Source organism: Tursiops truncatus, chromosome 1, assembly GCF_011762595.2.
Source record: "Tursiops truncatus isolate mTurTru1 chromosome 1, mTurTru1.mat.Y, whole genome shotgun sequence".
NCBI classification, from domain to species: Eukaryota; Metazoa; Chordata; class Mammalia; order Artiodactyla; family Delphinidae; genus Tursiops; species Tursiops truncatus.
In genome coordinates, this window is record NC_047034.1 from 46,251,401 (window position 1) to 46,272,094 (window position 20,694).

At 42.5% G+C, this 20,694-nt stretch overlaps 1 protein-coding gene across 6 annotated transcripts in view; it reads left to right on the top strand.

Annotated features, from left to right (window-relative positions):
* The window catches only part of COLGALT2 (collagen beta(1-O)galactosyltransferase 2), a 148,434-nt gene that overhangs the window by 774 nt on the left and 126,966 nt on the right, over nucleotides 1–20,694 (top strand). The gene's annotated exons all lie outside the window — the stretch shown is intronic.

A 20,694-nucleotide genomic window follows, 5' to 3' on the forward strand; every position in this document is an offset into this window, starting at 1 on the left:
CTGGGCGGATCAGCGGTCGGGGTGGGGAAGGACGCGCGCGTCTGCGCGCGCACCGGCTGCTAACCAGGATAAGCAGCCCGCCCCGAGCTCCCGTGGGGACAGTATGGAGCGGGGTGACCTCGTCGCTCTCCCGGACAGGACTGGGGAGACCCCGCAGGAGTGCTACTTTCTCCCCCCTTAACACTCGCGAAGATTCCTTTTCCCCCACCTCATATCCCTCGCCTCGGAGTGCGGGAATAAGGTTGCCCGTTGCCGCCTACTCGTCCGGACGCGACATGGACCGAAACTGCGGCTGGGGGCCCGGGGGGGGAGGGCCCTCCGGAGTGGCTGGAGTGCGCTGTCCTGGCTTCCCGGTGCCAGGTTCCTGCTCCCGACTCAGAGGCTGGAAAAGCGGCTCAAGGTTCTCCCTGGGTGTGGGGAGGAAGGGGAGAAGGGATCAGGACCCAGAGTTTGAGGCTAGTTGGGGCCAGCTGTATCTTCCTAACTACGTCACCTGTCTCCTCTGAGCGCTCCATGCTGTCCCGGCCCTGCATCCTCCCGGGACCCCGCCGCAGATGCAAACCGCGCGGGGTGCCTTGGGGTGCCGGCGTCCTGGGGACCGAGCCGCCCCGGGAAGGCAAACAGCTAAGTTTTCTTGCACTTAGGGTAGAGACCCGGGCCTAGGCCCTGTGCTTGCTGTGGAGGTGGCTGCCCACTTCAACTTTCCCACTTGGTTCTGTCTCCACATCTTTTTATAAAAGCAGGTATCAGAGGGTGAGAAGTTGGTGGCCAGGTGAGCCGCTAAGGGGCCTGTGGAGGAGGAGGTGGGCACTGGCCAGGGGAGATAGGCCACCAGGTACATGGACAAGAGGCCTCTGGTCTCTTGAGGAAGACAGAGCCCAGGTCACTCTGGAGCAATTTCTGTCTTGTGTTGATAAAGGGAGCTGTCCACAGACAAGACATCCTTAAAGCCACGGTTGGGCATAAAGGGAAAAGGAAGGATAAAGCAGTAGCTGGAGCTGGCAGCCTAATGGTACCTGGTGGGAAAGGTGCAGAGGTGAGAAAGCAAACATGAGATATAGTGCAGCACTGTGCTATACACTGCTTTACTATATACCCTGTTATACGTGACGTTTGCCACGGAGAAGGGCATGTTATGTGGAAAGTAGGAACGTTGGTGCAGTCAGATTTTAAACCAGAAAGATTTTTTTTAACCATTTCAATACCAAAAGAAAATTTTACAAATGTCAGTTCTTAGATGCTTTCTTCAAAAGAGATGCATTACAATATAGTCTTGGTCTTTCTGCATTGTTTCGTTTTAAAGAACATCACAATAGTTGCTATAGGAAATTAGTGAGGGGGGAAGTGAGTACCAGGCACAGGTTTTGCTACCTGATGTACAGACATTACCCCTTTTATCATATAGTAAACTTTTAAAAGATACTATCATCCTTATTTTACAAACGAAGAAATTGAGGCTTGGATCAGTTCAGTAACTCAGTCACAGAATTAATAAATGGTTAAACTGAAATTTGAACACAGGTTTGTTTCTAAAGACCACCCCAGAAAGGTTAAAGGGAACATGATACAGTATAAGCAAAATGTACATAAAGCTACAAATAAGGAGACTTGAGTTGTTTTGTCACTAGCTTGACATGTAGTTTTGGGCCAGTGGCTTGGGATCCATAGACCTCAGTTTTCTCATCAGTAAAATTAGGGAATAGGAACAAGTGATTTCAAAACTCCTTTCCAGCTCTTGAATTTCATAGATTTTGTGATATGATCAGAATCACTCAGCAATGATTGTACATCCGAGTTCCCTGGATGTTCCAGATTCTATGGATGTTGGTGTTCTCTTTAGATGGGTAGTATTCTCAATTCTGCTTAGACCTTAGGGATCTCTTTTCCCTTACCCTTATTCATAGTCCATGTGACTGTACCTTTATGGTCTGTGTTGGAAAGTAAAGGAAGAAACCCAAGGCTTGGGTAAGGCCTTGGGCAGCCCCTACATTAACCAGCCACTGAAGACTCTTCTTTGAGTTCTGGCTTAGAAATCTTATATAATTTATTAGGTAATAATAATAAAATGCCAGTTTTTAAATAGTCCTTTACAGCTTTCAAAGTACTTTCATCAACTAGTTATTTGATCTTAACTACCATCCTATAAAGAAACAAGATTATCTCCATTTCATAGAATATATTGTGTCTAAAGTAACTAACTTACTGAAGATTATATTTACTTGTTAATTTTACAAATATTTAATAATAAGAGCTCACAGTTCTTCTAAGCACTCTACATTCATTTTCTGGTTTCCTCTTCACAATAACCCTATCAGTTATGTCTTATTATTTATACCCTTTTACAGATGAGAAAACTGAGGCACAGAGAGGTTGTGCAAGTAATGACCTTCTTTTGTGAGAATCAGGCACTATGCCAGGTTCAGGCTGGAAAAGGTTGAATAAGATGTGGCTCCTCATAGATAAGTATGGCTTTTTAAAACTAGGCAGTGTAAGGTGATCTGAATGGCATTTATAGCATTTGGGAGAGTGACAAAAGACTTCTATATAAATCAGATTGGGGCAGTTGTGTGGTCATGAAAGTTTTTTTGAGGAGAGTTGACACTTAGTTTGAACTCAGTTTTGAAGGACAAATAGGAATCCACAAAAACCTGGGAAGGAAGGAGGGTTCCAGAAAGAGGGAGAAGCATGGAAAATAAAAAGGTACTGGAACATTAACCAGAGCTTCCTATCAGGGGAGATAAAGTGAGTGGCAGGTCTAAGTTTTGCAAATCTCCAAACTCATTGCACTGTACCCTGGAGCTGCTGACTTCATGACTAGTGCTAGAGGAGTATTTGTGGGGAAGGTGATGGGTTATAACCCTCCAGGAGAGGCAGTACCTCAGTTTAGGATGCTGCAGTTTTGAGGGGTTTCTGCCAATGACTTACTCTAGTCTCTCAGTCCCAAGCTCTCCTCAACATTCCGAGATGCCAAACTGGCTAGTCTCCACTCTGCAAGGCTAGCACATGCTGAGGTCAAAAATGGTCAGTGTCAAAAATGGCCAGAACTTCATAAAACAGAACCACATTGGGTATAGAGACTGGGCTGCCAGCTTCCATTTCATCTTATTTTAGTAATCTGTGCAGACTCTCTCTTCTCATTCATCTGCTTACTTCTAACGATGGCTGGAGGAGCATCTGATAAGACTTCTTTCCTGTATGAATAATTGAGACCCTGGTTCAATGATCATATTCAGATTTCCCGGTGGTGTGATTTTTTTTCCCCCTTACCTAAAGTTCTGGACCAGATCTGCACTGAGTGCCAACAAATTGACCTGAAAACTTTTTCAGAGGTTGAGTGCAGTTATCTCAGTATCAAGTTTATTTGGATTCAGTTGAATTAAGGAAAGTTTATATTTTAGAGATATTTTGTACCGGCATAAGGGAAAACTTATCACATTTACCTATCTGATCTCAAAACCCCACCAAACTAATTGTTTTCCTTCAGATATCACAGTTCTGTGATAAGGAGCTGAGATAATCCTTGTGTTGTAATTAAAACCAGCACTGGGTTAATGGGGATCACTGCTGTGCTGAGATGAAGGGGACAGGTTGGCATTGTAACATGCGGCAGTGCGCTTGAGTGGGTTCCCTTTAATTCAGTGAAGCCATGAATAGTGGCCTTAGCAGTAGAGGGAAGGCTGACCTCATCCCCCTTCCCAAGCCTATGATTAAGGGGGGCAGTGGCAAGTAACATGATGATGGAAAATGGAGCAGGGCACAAGGAAAAACATTTGACCCAAAAGATACATTAAGTTTGTCTTTTGGAGAGCCTGCTGTTCTGTGTGGGAAGACAGTTGGGATTCACGGAGTCTGTGCAGTCACAAGGCAGTAACTATCGTGTAATTACAGAACAATTTGGGCATTTCATTTGGTAGAGTTTTGAAAAGTAATATGTATGCTAAATTGAAAACCGTCATATGGCTTTTAAATAAAGAGATGTTTCTGTTGACATAAACATTAACAATGATGAACTTCTACTTGTTCTGGGGTACGGACCCTGACATTTTGCACACAACTTTGTGGGGTGTTTGGGGATTAGCTTGGATTTATCTCTACGTTTTAATGCCCAACCAGGAGCATTTTGGTGAATGTTTAACTTGATACACTAATATAAGTGTGTTTACAAAATGTTCCAAGATACTAGTAATGCTAGTTTTCATCAGTGGTGAGAATGATGTCACATTTTATCATTACAATCTTGACATTAAGTGTTTATGTTTTCCCTCTAGTTGCAGCTCATGGCTGAAAATGTATATGGTACTTTGGTCTGCTTCTCTCCATTAGTTTATTTCTCTCACCTTACCCCCTCCTTCTCCTTATTTTTCCCAGCCTGGCAGTTTATTACGGAGGGCAGAGTATGCAGCTTCCAGTCAGATAGACTAGGGCTCACATCTCCTGTGTAATCATGGGCACATCATGAAGCTCTAAGCTGAGCTGCCTCATCTGGAGATGACTAATAATAACACCTACCTCTATACCTAAACCAGTTGTTATAACAAGCAGATGAGATAAAGTATTACAATGTCTTTTACACACATGCTACTAAATAGATAATAGTTGCTATTTCCTATACATCTTTTCCTTTTTGTCTCATCTCCATTACCTTTCTCTTCACAAATGAAACTTTTAAAAAAGAAAATATGTTCAAAAGAAGCTCTGTTTATTTTCTTCCTTCCAACAAAAAGTTGTCAGCATAATGGAAACTAACATTCATGGAGGGGCTGTTCTAAACACTTCGGTGTGATAACTGATTTACTCCTGACGGCAACCCTAGGTGAGAAGTGTCATTACGCTCTTCACTTTACACAGGAGGAAACTGAGGCACAGAGAATTTACATAACTTGTCTAAGGTCACAAGCCTAGTGCACGGTGGAGCCAGGATGTGACTCAGGCAGCTAACGTCGCAGACTGAGTACAGATGCTCTGTTTAAGATCAAGAAAAGACCAATTAGTTCTAGTTTTTGCTTCTGTCAGTTGACCCACCTTAGGAAGATAAGAGTGCCAGTGTTTTCTTTCAGAGAAGAATGGCTCCTTCTGCTTGAATGACACAAGGGACTCAGTGGCTCCCTTCCACTGTCTTGATGATTTTGTCACTTAGGCCCTTTCTAGTTACTAAACTCTGTTCTGTGTTGGTAGATTTCACAGGAACAGAACGAGACTAAATATGTGGGTTGTACTTAAATATGCAGGTCACTTGTCATGATCACAGCTATATAGCAACAGAAAGAAATTTATCACGTATTGTTAGTGACAAACGAATAAGGCCGCATTATTCATATGCATGGTGGCTGCAGCATTTTGGTAAGACAGAGGGTCAGTTTTTCAGCCTTTTTAATTAGTGGTCTTGGATTTGGTTGGCATGTAAACTCAACTTTCTTCCAAATAGTCGGAGACAACTATCAATCCTCCCTCCACTGTACAATTTTAAAACACAATTGGACCTCAGAATTATATATTTCCTTTGGGTAAATACTGAAGTCACCTATCCTCTTGCTCTAGTTTAGACAAATCACTTGCGAGTTAGAATGGATGCCTAAATTGTCCTGGATCTATTTTATTAATTGACTTCCATAGGTGGGGAAACCAAAGCACAGGGCAGTTAAGGGATGTTCCCACAGTATATTACATAATAAATAAGTGTCGGAGTGAGATAACAGATTTCTAGATTTTAAACCCTATATGGCTGTTTTAATGTTGAGTATTTTATAAGGAATATAGCTCATGACTAAAGGAGCATACCAGTTATTCTAAGCAGGGTTTGGCTTTACGTACTTGTCTTCAACTCCTTTCTCCAGGTGATTCTATAGCTAGTGCGTGGTGCACGCTTATGACTCCAGGTACGTAAGCGTGCTTCCCACGGCCTTCTCCCTTGACTGTCTCGGTGGTCGTAGGAATGAACAATGAAAGCTTTGTAACCTGAAAGGCTGTTGGTTGTGCCTCGTTCCTTTTTCCAACACTTAAATGTCCTCATGGGCCCTATCACGGTGTGGTACTGTCTTCAAGTCTAAGGCATACTATAGTAGGACCATTATAAGGCTTATATAGGGACTATAGTAGGACTATTATAAGGCTCGTTTCTGCACATTTCTTCAAATAACATAACAATATACATTCGAGTTAAAGTTTGAGAGAAAATGATTAGCCTGTAGTTTGGTTCTTAGTTCTATTCCCCAGTTACCATATTATGAAGAGGTTTCACTATATGTGTTTAAATCATAGCTATTATTCATCAGGAATTACAAAGTGTGTGTATTGTATACGTTTTGACGTTTTTGTTCTCAAAGGAGTGATCTGTTCATTTTATTGCATTTACATCGTTAGCATATCAAAAATTGCCGTAAAAGAAGTTAAATCCGTTAGAGTCCTTGTAGGTTTATAGTAATTTAATTATTTTAGGCATTTTCTTTCCTGACGTTTTCTTTTTAAAATTGAAAAAAATAATACTCTCCCATAATAAAACTCCAAAAAGTGTGAATGGGAATACAAAAAAAAGTTAATCTCCCTTCCACTCCATACCACCTGCCAGGGGCAACCATTGTTAACGGTTTCTTGTGTATCATCTAGAAACTTTCTGTGCATATACATATATCCTTTTAAGTGTTAACCCAAATATTGGTTGGCCAAAAAGTACATTTGGTTAATGAATATGTTGTTCAATAAAGTTCTTGGTGAAAACGAGTCTTTCATTTTTACTTAAAACAGAACAAACTTTTTGGCCAACCTAATAGAAGTGTTTCATATCTCCTATTCTGCACAAATGTGATGTTTTTAAGTCAATCTCTCTATCCCAGGTTTTTTAAACTCTGCCATCCCACCTGTACCTATGTCCTGGCTGGCACAGTGAAAGCCAGCTTCACACAACACCTGTTCTAGGTAGTTACTCTGAACCCTCCCTGATTATACCCATCTTGCTCTCTTGTTCTTGTGTCTCTGGCCCCCAGAAATGTGGCCCTTAGCCCATTAAAAAAAAAAGTTTTTTAAGAAGCATAACACACATCCAAAAAGTGCATCTATCATAAATGTATAACTAGATAACTTTTCACAAACTGAACATGCCAGAGTGAGCAGCACCTGCCCCACCAGGCCTGCATTTGTCCACAGCAACAAATGGTTAGCCTAGGAGCTGCTGTCCCCCGGACTTCCGTCCCATCAAGCCCACCCTCTGTGCACTTGTGATTGGTCCCTGCTGTCTGGCCCCTGTAGGCATTTGGATGGTGACCTTTGCTCCCTGCTCAGGCTCCTCAGGAGCCTTAGGACTCGAGTAGTAACTGCTTTCTAGAACCAGCAGGCTTGGCAAGCTGCCAGTGAGTGACCTAGTAGTAAAGTGATCAGGATTGTATTACTTTTCCCTCGGCTCTCCATCCCTATGGTTGGAAAGCTATGCGTTAATGTTCATAAAGGTAAACACCATCTCGTTATAGGTAGTAATTGAAAAGCCATGCAAAAGCCATATAAATAGAGTGGCTGAAATTAATTCACTGGAACTTGCTGCCGTCAAGAGCCATGAAAACGCAGCATTTGTGGTTGGTGACATTAGCGAAGTCTCTTGTATGAATTAAACCTTAGATTTGGCTGCAGGGCATTTCTTTTCCTCTCTAGGAGCACTGGACAGAAATCATTTCGGACTTAGACTTCCCGTAATAGTCTCATGACATCCTACCAAGGCTGAATTTATGATATCATAACACACTTCATTTAATCGAGGCAGTCATTGTTATTATTTAGTTGTTTGTCAAGTTCAGCAAGCTGAAACCTGTCCCTGACTTAATTGGTTTAGCTGATGAGATCGTGTTCCTCTGCAAACATAGTGCAAAGTAATCCTCTTCGCCCCAGAATTTTTTTTTTTTTTTTTTTTTTTTGGCGGTACACGGGCCTCTCACTGTTGTGGCCTCTCCCGTTGCGGAGCACAGGCTCCGGACGCACAGGCTCAGCGACCATGGCTCACGGGCCCAGCCGCTCCGTGGCATGTGGGATCTTCCCGGACTGGGGCACGAACCCATGTCCCCTGCATCGGCAGGCGGACTCTCAACCACTGCGCCACCAGGGAAGCCCCCGCCCAAGAATTTTTGATTAATGTTTCAACACCCCTTAGAAGATGTGCATTTCAAAAACATAAATGATAACTTAAGTGATGATCCTAGACTACACACCCCTAAGAAGATGGCAGAAGGCTGTGTGTGGAACCAGGCCACTCTGATGAAGCAGCCTCATGAGTACTTGATTTAAGTGATAAATTGCCTACATTGGAAGAATTCTTTACCTCCTAGGTTTGATCACTTCAAAGTCTATTGAGGCACGTGTCAGGCTGGAGAGAGGAAGTTCCTCAAATGGAGCTTTCCCCATCCACCACCCTCCCGGCAAAATTCATGTGTTGAAATTCTAATCCCTAAAGATGATGATATTAGGAGGTGGGGGGTCTTTGGGAGGTGCTTGAGTCATGGGAGTGGAGCGCTCACGAATGGGATTAGTGTTCTTATAAAAGAAGCTCCAGAGAGATCCCTCACCCCTTCCACCATGTGAGGACACAGCAGGAAGTCTACAACCCAGAAGAGGCTCTTCACCAGAACCTGACCATGCTGCCATCCTCATCTTGGACTTCTAGCTTCCAGAACTGTAAGAAATAAATTTCTGTTGTTGATAAGCTACCCAGCCTGTAGTATTTTGTTATAGCAGCCCAAATAGACTAAGATAGCTGTCAAGCCCAAGGAAACCATGAAGGTGGCCCAAAGTGCCTACCTTTTAGGCAGTAAAGAAGTAGAACTCTTACTTTCCATCCCCTTTCCTTTTTGAGACTGACTGTATACATTTTGGAGGTGGGGAGGGCAGCGGGCCACGTCAAGCTTTCCTGTTCTCACAGGGCGAGAGATGATTCTGAGAAAGGGGAATACATGGATGTATGTTGATAGACATTCTCCCTAAAAGTCATATTAAGTGAGAAATTGCCACTTGGCAGGGCCTTGGGAAAGGCAGGATTTTCTGGAGACTAACAGTGGAACTTAAATTCCTGGGCTGTCCATGAGAAATATGGTCATGGGCATTTGGGGCTATGGCATTTCCAACACAGAGTCCCTTGCTGGACTGCTGGACTGCTTTTTAGTTTCTTGGATTCCAGCCAGCCCCATAATCTGTCCAAGCTCCACACACCACAGTGATTATGGCTGAAAACCGCCAAGATACTGGAAGGTTGCTGCCAGGTGGAATCAGGATTTTTCATGTCATCACTGCAACATCGAACAGTAAGCTTATATGAAGCTCCTACATTGCTGCATTCCCTCTGCTAGAAGCAGGTGGGGTGGGAGTGCATTCAGACAGTCAGACCGTGTCTTATGTTTCAGATGGATTTTGTGGAGTTGGCCTTTAAGGCTCAGCATACTAAAATGTTTTAGAAAATTACAAACCTCCTTTATGCCTTCCCTCAATCTTGTTAGACTTTAAGATTTACTGGACACATTGATTTCTATCCTAGAAAATTCTCTTTAGCAAGATAAACTATGAATTTCTAAAGCAGCAGACTAAAAAAAATTATATGCCTCCTTTTATTTATTTGACCATCATGGATTGTCTAGGTGGATAAATTCAGGTAATCATGTTGAAATTAGTAGTTGAGGTGGCCTCAAAGCAACTCAACCCCATTGGTCGAGTTCATTGGCCATGAGTGGACATGGCCCTCATCACTCTTCTGTTGACCTTTTGCTATAAGGCTGCTGGGCTTCTACTAGTGGTTCCTAAATACTGGTTCATGGGCCAGCTGTATCACAACACCTAGGACATTTGTTAGTTACGTAGATGTCTGTGCCCCGTTTCAGCCACATTCAATCAGATGGCCTGTGGAAGGGGCCTGGGAATCTGTGTCTTAAACATGTGCACAAGTAATTTGTATACACTTCTGGGTCTGGGAACTGCAGGAGATGAGCTCCCAGAAGCCCCCATGAAAAATAGGGGGCCCTCATGGAAGGACTGAAAGCTGTATATGTGTCTGAAGTACAGGCCGTGGGATTTTCAAAGCTTGGTAATTTGGCACACACTGGAATCTTCTAAACCCCAGGTTCCAGATGCGTAAGCAATCAGGAAGGCCAAGGGGTTTCTTATTAAGAGAAGTAGTAATGTACAGGATTACAAAGAAGAGGCTCTGCCAGACAGACATCATCTGTGTTTTTTATTGAGTCAAGCACATGTGTTTTCCCGTCTTCCAATAGCGGCTATTTAAAAAAAAAATATATATATATATATATTTAAGGCAGTGCTCCAGATTACCCATTGTAGGAAGTGCCTTGCACTGGGGCTCAGTATAATGTGACACTCCCTCAAGCCCTTTTCTTTGCTCAGGTATCTCACATCATGAGCTCATTAAGCATGTAGGTTTGTAGAAGGAAGGATAGCTATTGATGAACATCTCTTAATAGACTGGAGGGAAATCAAACCAGTGCATTTCCTCCAAATAAATAGTAGTCGTGTGAACCACTTCAGTCTCCATATCCCCTCATCTTGATTCTTTTGTTGCTGGTATTTAATTTTCTTACCTTTGATTTTCTCTCTGGCATGCCTTTCAAAACCCCTCCCCTCATTTGGGAGAAGAATAAACAGTCTACTACGTGAGCTTAGTTGAAGTTCAGCCTTAACTACATGATATTACAAAGTCTCTAACCTAGTGTCTTCACCGGTTATGAATCCAAAATAGAACTTTTGGGAAATTTACACTATTCGAGTCCGCCGTACAAAAGATTTTTCTGAGTTTGTCGCTGCTGCACGGAGGTATGTTCAGAGTTGATATAGTAGCATTATTATAAGCTTACCAACAGGCAGCCTTCTCTGGGGATGATCACAGCTCCATTGATAAACCTCATACAGTCCCACACCCTCGCTTTATTGTGTCCTTTAGGTGACCGGTCTATCACAGATTCCACTGTAAATGTCCTCAAGTTTATGTGTCCCGTTTTCTTTTTTTTTTGTTTGTTTTCTTTTTTTGCGGTAGGCAAAATTCAAGTTTATGTGTCCCATTTTCTTTTTTTTTGTTTTCTTTTTTTGCGGTAGGCAAAATTCAGGTAATCATGTTGAAATTAGTAGTTGAGGTGGCCTCTCACTGTTGTGGCCTATCCCGTTGCGAAGCAGAGGCTCTGGACGCGCAGGCGCAGCGGCCATGGCTCACGGGCCCGGGCACGAAGAACCCGTGTTCCCTGCATCGGCAGGCGGACTCTCAACCACTGCGCCACCAGGGAAGCCCCTCCCATTTTCTTTTTAAGTCCTTTTCCTTCCCTGAAATGTGAGCTGCATTCTACTGCTTAATGCGTCCTGCCAGGGAGATAATGATCACCTGGGGAGGAAGATGAGGCCAGGTTCCCGGGCGGCGGGGGGGGGGGGGGGGGGGGGGGGGGGGGGGGGGGGTTCTCCGGAACTGTTCCCTCCAGCCAAAAGCAGCCGCCTCCATTTTCCCCCCAGTATGCAAATGCCCTCATTTTGTTATTTATGTTGTCTTGTGAAAGGGCTGGGAGGCATTGTTCATTTGCTCGTGCTGTGTCACTTAGAACAAACCCCTTATTCCCTCTGGGCCTCAGTTTCCTCTCCATAACATCAGGGAGATGTGCCAGAGTTGTGGCTCTCAAATGTGGCTGCTTATGAGAATCATTGGATGAGGTTTAAAAAAGTACTGATGCCTGGGCCCCACCCCCAGACCACTTAGGTCTGAATCCATGGGGTAGGACTAGGGCAAGTGACATATTTTGAAAACTTCCCAGGGGGTGAGAATGTGGAGCCAAACTTGAGAACCTGTGGATGAGACAGATGTTCTCTCGGGTCCCTTCCCTGTCTGACGTCAGTACCCCCTTCACGGAGTGAGTGGATCTAAAGAATTGTCATGAATCATGACTCTGCACGATTGATGTTTCCTGGACCCTCAGCCCAATTTTAGATCTTTTTCGGAGATCTAAAACAAAATATCTAAGTTTTCTCGGAAGCTCATTTGTAGATCACCCTGTTGTGTACTGTGCCCAGAGGTGTTCCCTAATAGTGTCGTCTCCTGTGGAAGGCCTGCGCCACATGACGACTGAACTGCCAAGGGGACCACGTGGCAGCAGGAGGGCTGGCCTTGAGGGCACAAATTGGAACTTCTCAGGAAAGGGCTGCGTGCACCAGGTGTAGAGCAGCTGTGGTCGAGGGCTTCCTTCCTGCGGTACACAGAGGCTGCCCCTTGGCTAAGGAGCTGCGGACATCAAGGCCTCTAAGCACATCCAGCCGGGCTGTGGCCGTTCAGGATTGCTCCCCAGTGTGTGTTTTGGTGTGTTGCCCAGCCTCACTTTCAGGCGTTCTGTTTCATACTGGTGTAGGGCCTCTAATCACCTCTGGGTATTGGATTTCTGATGTTACTTTTAATGGCTTTGGATTCTAGCTTCTTTTGTTTCTAAATTTGCATAAACAGTGCTGCCTTTGTCCTGTGGTCTTGACACAGCTTCAAAGCCTTGACTGGGCATCAAAGATGCACTGGATCCTCATTTCTTAGGCATCAGATTGCAGCAATGCCAGAAGGTGACTGAAGGTTACAGCCCCACTTCTGGGCCAGTTTTCTGTCTCCCAAAGATTAGATGCTGCCAAGTCCCCTTTGATAATGGTGCTGAATCTTAATAGCTTTTCCCAAAGCCTGGGCAAATACTAGTGAACTAAAGGGACACTGCTGGCATTTGTCTGTGGAGGAAAGGACAGTAACTCACTAATATTTACCGAACTCCCCTACCCCATGAGAGGCAGATTATTGAGTCCCACTGGGAAGCATGAAGTCCCAGACCCATTGGCCAGTCTTTGCTGATGTTGGCATGGTGACGGCCAAACTCTCATTTTCCCATGAGTCTTATCAAAATAAAGGCAGTATTTGAACTCTCAGTTATCCATGCATGGATTGTCTGTCTTTTGGATATACAGAGGCCAGCTTTTGATAATGGACCAGTTTGGTCCAACCATCCAGCACCCCCTTGAGCTCTCTCTCTCTCTCTCTCTCTCTCTCTCTCTCCCTCTCCTCCCTCTCTCTCTCTCTCTCTCTCTCTCTCTGTGCCGCCCAATAGTCGTGTGTTTAGACAATGGAGAGTGATTTTTATCTCAGTAACGTTCCACATAAGGCATTCCAGTATGAGTTTTATCTGGTTTCTTAGCTGTTGGCTCTTCTGCATCATCTATGCCATGCCCCACCATATTTTCGGATTTTCTTGAATTCTCTACCTTGCCTTGGTCTCCTTAGCTATACCATGAGTACTGCATAGGCTGATCTTTAAAGAATTTTCTAGCCATAGCATGCTGTGAATTTGCAGTTCCACCACCGATACCATGAATAAAACAGCTTACTCTGTTGCCACATTATTTAAAATGCCACTTGGGCCTTTGTTTCTTTATTTGTACTTAGATGTAACTTTTCAGTAGTTTTGCCTTATCCTTGTCTCATATCCTTGGTGAATAGACTGATGGTTCATATCTACATCAAATTATAAAAATTAAAACATTTTTTTGCCCTTTGGGATGGTTAATTTTATGTGTCAGTTGGGCTGAGCATGGTGCCTGGATATGTGGTCAAGCATTATTCTGGGTGTTTCTCTGAGGGTTTCTGAGATTTATATTTAAATCAGTGGACTTTGAGTAAAGCTTTCCATAACGTGGATGGGCCTCGTTTAATCAGTCGAAGGCCTGAATAAAACAAAGGACTGACCTCCTCGAGCGACAAGAAAATGTGTCGTTGCACTGCCTTTGGACTTGAATTGCAACATTAGCTCTTCTCTGAGTCTCCAGCCTTCTGGGCTACCCTACAAACTCTGAACTTGCCAACCTCCATAAATGCACAAACTAATTCCTTAAAATCATTCCACCTCTCTCTCAATAGATAGATATGAAGTAGATATATTATATTGAGGTATATATTATATATATATAGATAGATAGATAGATAGATACATTCTCTCTCTCTCTCTCTCTGGCTCTCTAGCTATCTGTTCTATTGGTTCTGTTTCTCCAGAGAACCTTGACTAATATAACCTCTAACCTGAAAGAAAATACCATCTCTTTCATGAACAACAACAGCCAAAAGAAGGGCTGTGCTGAGAAGAAAAAGAACGCAGAGAATTATGTCAGAGGAGATAGTTCCAGATCTGAAAGCTAGGAAAACCATTGCTGTGGGCACCAGGGATGGAATAGTTGTGGCATGAGTGCATATATTGACTTTTCTCATGCGTTCAAAATAAGTAAGTGCAGGTCTTCCCTAGAAGGTCCCCCTTTTTTTTGAAGAGGCAGAAATAGGAGTTGGACATTTGCCATTGTGATGGGAAACAACATATGTGTTTGTTCTTTGCAAAAGCTGCTGGCCAGCGTGCAGACCTGTGTATTTTGCTCAGTCTACCGTGTGAGGGAATTAGCTTGCATGTGCACTTTGGGGTTAGGAGAACCTGGCAATAGAAGTCACGTTTCAGGAGGCTAATGGGCTATTGCACTGAACTGATAGCTCCTCCCCAGGGAGAGGCTTTACTTCACAGCGGTGTCATTTACCGTAGAGATGCTGAGGATTGGTCCGCACTGACACCTTCAGAGGCCGGGAGCATGAGTGCCTGTGAAAGGTCCTTGTAACATGGAGCTGGTTGGGGCCGTGTCCTTCTTTGCTGAGGCTTTAATGTAGGAGCAGAAGAAAAAGTTGAGTTTTTGTATATAGGCTCTAGAAAGATAAAATCAGGAGGGCAACAATTTTCTTTCCAAAGAGAGTTCTCATTGGTGTCTCCGACTTATATTCCTGGGGTTCAGCCTCTAAAATCAAATTCTTCCTTTTTTGAGCTCAGTAAAAAAGCAGTCCTGCTGGATCAGAATTATCCTGAGAAAGCACTGCTCTTTGGCTGCCTCTCTCAGCTCGCTCTGATCTTGGCTACTCAGCTGATACTCTCAAGCTGCAAGCTAGCTGCCTGCTTTCCCAACAATCTAGCGCCAGCTGTTTTGAGTTTCTGAAGTAAGATTTTTCTAGGATGCTTTCATTACCCCGGGGTTCAGGCATGGTAGCATAAAATGTGCTAATGAGCTTTTCCTCTGATATAACAGTAAATGTGATTTAAGGCACAGAAGGTCAATTTCTGCCCTGTAGTGAAGTGGATTTTGAAGCTTTTCCTCTCTTCTGTGTAACAAGGTATCTGAGATTTGGTGTTGCTTCCCCTAATCTGTGTATCGTCTGTGAAGTTTTAGATAATAAATTGCACTGACATTCTGTAGCTTTGAGCTAGAAAGCAAAGAGTTTCTCTAAAAGGAGCACTTCATCTTTTTGATGTCAAAGGAGAAGCAGATAAATAAACCACAGTCTGTGTTTCACCTTCTGAAATCATTTCTCCGTAGCAGATTTTTGGAGTTCTAGTTAAATCTAGTTAGCTAGAATCTAGTTTGAGATTCCAGTTAAATCTCACTACTTTTACTCCTATTCTTACTAACATCATAGATTTGTCTCCATTTTCTCTTTTCCAATCCTTTCTCAGTTTTTCAAAGCAGCATTTTTCTAGGTAGGTCTTAGTTAGTTTACTGATGGATTGATCTGTTTATTTAAATATAGAATTAGCAGTACTAGAAATGCAAGTGTCTTACCTGAAATAATTAGGAGAAGCTATTCTTCGCATCACCTTGTAAAAAATGATTATGAATTTGAAAAATCCAGACAGATAATTCTTGTTTTCAGCAACTTAAAAAAAACTGTGTTTGCCTTCCTTGGCCTTTGATCCCTAAGAAGACCAAGGTTACCACATGGCTATGGTCTGTAGTTAATTTCACCCTGGGTGGTAAAATAATACACTGTGGTTTCCAGACCCCTGAACAATTAACTGGTAACAAGTGAGGTCATTTTTGGTTGAAGGATTGCATATGTCATTGTCTCAAAAGACACATGGGCTGCAGATCCTGTCTGGGGACCAGCTTCCAAATACTTGTGTGAACTCCTCCCAGCTCAGCTTGCACTTGGCCTTAATCTTACTTTTACACTTCAAAGAGCTTGAGTGCTGCATATCCCCAACTAAGTAGATAGTAAAACAAAACCAGCAACCTATTGTTAAATGAAAAATGAAAGGGACAACAGTAGTCATTTTATGATTCTTTTCATCTAATTCTGTCACTAAGAAGAAATTCATACATTTTTTCAGGCTGCATAGAAAAGTAGACAGCTTTTTTTTTTTTTTTTTTGGTACGTGGGCCTCTCACTGTTGTGGCCTCTCCCGTTGCCGAGCACAGGCTCCGGACGCACAGGCTCAGCACCCATGGCTCACGGGCCCAGCCGCTCCGCGGCATGTGGGATCTTCCCAGACCAGGGCACGAACCCGTGTCCCCTGCATCGGCAGGCGGACTCTCAACCACTGCGCCACCAGGGAAGCCCAAGTAGACAGCTTTGATTATTTCTTTTAAAGTGTTTTAAATATTGAAGTAATATGTAAAAATATAAGGTGTATGGGTATTTGCTTGCCTTACCTTAAAGGCCTGCTTTTTTATAGTGAACTAACTGTAACCAGTGGTATGGTAACCAACCTCCATGGTGGCCCCCAAGGGTCCTTGCCTTCTGGTACTCACTCTCCTAGTCTCCTCGCACGCTGACTCACATGGCCAGTGGCATGGGTGGAAGTGAGAGTGCATGACTTTCGAGGTCAAATCATAAAAGGCATTGCAGTTTCTGCCCCAGTCTCGTGGATTGCTTGTCCTGAGGGATGTCCCCCATGCCATGAGGACATCAAAACAATCCCAAGGAGAGGTCCATGTGGGAAGGAACTAAGGCCAGCAACCAACAGCCAGCATCACCTGGCTGCCATATGAGGAATCCACCTAGGAAGTCAGTCTTCCAGCCTAGTGCGGCTTTCAGGTGACATCTATGTACAAGCTCATGAGAAACTTCAAGCGCAAATGTCCTAAACACCTGACCTACACATCTACGAACATAAGCGATGTCATTGTGTGAGATGCTGGGTGTACAGATATAGGCTCTGCACCCATGGAGCGTCTGTTTTACTGGCGGAGAGCAGTGACAGACAAAAAATAAACAAACCAGATGATTTTAAAAGATGTGTTAAGGAGAAAGTAAAACAGGATAATGGGGTATAGATGAAGTGCTTGGATAGAAGAGTGCTTCATATAAAAGGTGGTCAGAGAAGGGCTTTCTGAGAAGGTGATACTTGAGGCAAGCCCTGAATGATGAGAAGGAGCCACCTTGGCAACAGAGGGTAAGACGGGAGAAGAGCAGGGGAACCAGGCAGATTCATAAATCAGAGAAAGATTACACTGGTTGGAAGGAAAGAAGAAGGCTGGTGTGGCTGATCTGTCTTGGACTTAGGTCAGATTTGCCCTCTAAATTGCATACCATTCTTCTTTGGGCTTCTTTTGGGGAAAATATGGTCAGTTTTCAATATCATCAATAATAGTATAAAGTTTTAATTTTAATTCTTCTCAACCTGTGTAACTTATACAATTATAAATTAGTGGAAATAAATGTGCTGTAAACCTTTGAGTATTACGTCAGCAAATTCTCTACTTTTTCCCTGCATCCTGATTACACGGTGGAATGTTCTCAAAAGACTTTTTTTCTTTTTTTCTGTATGTCACCAATGGCAATGCCATTACTAATAGGATTCCGGGGGCAGTAGTCATAAAAAAATTAAAGTGCTTTGTTTTAAAATGACAAAATAAAACTAAACACAACATATAACCCCAGCAATAAATGAAGACATTCTACACAGCCATCCAAAGAGTCTAAAAAAACAAGTGAATGCTGGACATCGCCAGTTCTGCATGTAACTGTTTCTTAAACCACAGATTAGGAGTGTTGAAAGAATGCACTAAGCTTAGGGCATGCATCACTGAGTGTTAGTTGCATACTATTTGCTGTACTTGGTTTTCTTGAGGCATGAAGCACAATTTTGCAAAAACACAGATCGGTGTTTTAGATCCTGCTCTGTATCTTTCCGTGGAAATCATCTGAACACAGTCCACTTTTGATGTCCTTGGTCCCTCTGTTAACATCACAGCATATCTCATCTTGATTATAAAGAACATTTCTCAGGTCAGCTCTAGGCTAAACAGAGCAATTTGTTTTGGGTTTGCTTCAGTCTGTGCTTAATTTCTGAGTTACAACTGTGGAATATTAAACCCCTTAAAAACTCTTCTATCCGTTTCAAATGTTTGAGGCTTTGATTTCTTTATCTCCTAAAACAGGAATGAGACCACCAAACATAAAGAATGTGAATTAAAAACAATCTGCTTTTGTTGAATATTTATTCTCTTTTTATTCTTCTACTTTGTCAATTAATGTAACCGAGAGCTATGTCAGGCTCAAGTGCAGACAAAGGCTACTGATTACTGATTTAAAAAGAAAAACTCTGCAAATCAATATTCGAGTTATGTTTTCTGCATAAAGCCATTAGTTCTGTGCTGGAGAAAAGTCTCAATGGGTAATTATTTCAGACCAGTGAGCTCATAGCTGTCTGCTTGGCAAAGCTCAGCTCTGGTTTCTTCATGAAAAATAAGATAACTGCCAGGATTTTTCTGTCTCGTACCTGAGTCCTCACAAGTGCTGCCTGTCACCCCTTAAGATTTAGCTTCTTAAGTCGATGACATTTCCTCTGCCTCTCATACAGTGTAACCACGAAGTGAGTTGATACTGAGAAGCCAAAAATCAGAGCAGAGAGCAATGATTTAATTATTTCAGAAGCGAGAGGCACATTTATGGGGACTGTGAGAAAGGACTTGAGCCGTTCAAATTCAAATGTTCAAATTTAAGACGTTTCAAAATCTAATCTCTAATAAAGTAATAATTATAATCTGGTTTACTTTAAGCAGATATATGGTTCCACAGAGATCGCTTCTGTTTTTTGAAAGCTTCCCTATCTCCCCTACATTTGACATTCTTACTGCTTGCCTCTGGCAGAAAATATTTCTTCCTTCTCAGTTTATTCTGGTCCTGCTGTCTGGAGCATCTTCCAGCATAATAATTTATGACTTTGAAAGATCCCATATTTGGTTTTATAGGGGCCTCTGTGTCAAATTTGGCTTTAAAATATCTTAAGCTTTTTCACTTGGGTAATTTATGCAGTAATTCTATGTATATTTTATTAAATATCTAGACTTTGAAGGTAAAGTGAAGAATGTGTGTAGTCTGAAAAAGGGTTATACTGTTCCTTGATTTTATTAGCAATGAGAAGTTTCCTATGAATGAAACCATTGTTAAGATTTGTTTTCCATTTTGTTTACTTTGCTTCTGAAGATGTCTTGAAACCTTGATTTCTGGGACTGGAATTCCTTATATGCTTCCTAGGAAAGGAAATATAACATGCCATTTAGAATAATGAATACCAGAAAAGCAACATCCTTCTTGCCCCTATAGTACTGTAGTGGAACAAATCACCCATCCCCCCAGCTCAAACATAATGAGATGGGAAGAAGAGGTGTTCATTTTGTACAAGTTAAATCTCTCAGATACAATTTTTAAAAGCAGTTTTATTGTTCTCAAATACATATGGTAATTAGGGTAATTCTATTGCTATCCTTAGAGAAATCGTTAAATTAATATATGGCACTTGTCTGCTTAATATCTTTATTGATGGTATATGAATTAGTTTTCTAAATAGTTTATTATCTTATATAGTACTCTGCAATATAGTACCCTTCACTTAATCGTGAGAGCTAATATTAATTGGATACTTACGGTGTACTGAGCATTAAGATAACACTTTCCATGAGTTAACTCATTCAGAGCTCACAACAACCCCATGAAACACCTATTATTAGCCGTAGCCTCATCTGACAAAGGGGAAACTGAATTGAGACAAACTAAGATTTTTCCAGAGCCATAGACTTAGTGGCAGAGAGTGACCTGACCCAGGCCAGAGGCAGATTGACTTGGAAGTTAAGCAAGCTTAAGCTTCAGTCCCCCTGCTGGGGTCCCATTGCAAAGTATTCCCATCTGTTTTGGTAAAACATACAAAGGGAAAATATTTCATCAGCAATGGGCTAAGACCACGGAGCCAACTTGCCCTCCATCCCTCTTCCCCTTATTTCGGGTGGTGATAGAGTGGCAATGGTTGTATCTGGGATCTGGTTAAGAGGAGGTTGACTTGGGGATACACTTAGTTTGGGGATAGTGGGAAAAATGTGGTTCATAGTCACTTCCATGTATAGTTTATTACTCTTGTGGTCCACTTGACACACAGGTGAAGGACCGAGGGTTCTGCTGCGTAGCTGGTCTCAGAAGTAACAGAGGTGCAGAGGAGCAACAATAATCGAAACTTGTCTGTGGAAAATACTTCCAGTCATCAGACATGAAAATTTTTAAGTGGATGATTTAGTTCTCTCATAAATTCCTGGGCAAAACAAAACTTCTATTAGAAACATACTTGGTAATATAGTGAATACAATTGAATATAATAGTGTCCGAAGCTATTGGACACTTCCTTTTTTCTATGGGAATCACATGGAACAGAATATATCAGAATTGCTCTCTGAAGAGCACAACCAGAGGCATTGTGTCTGAGTACATGGAAGTTTTCTGCATCCCAACACCTCAGCTTGTGTTCTAGCAGACCGAAGGCATCTTGGCTTCACAAAGTCTGGCAGATCCATTTGAAATGGCATTCAAAACTGTTAGCAACACAGTGAAATGGCTTGAAAGCTTTCTACATTATTAATAAT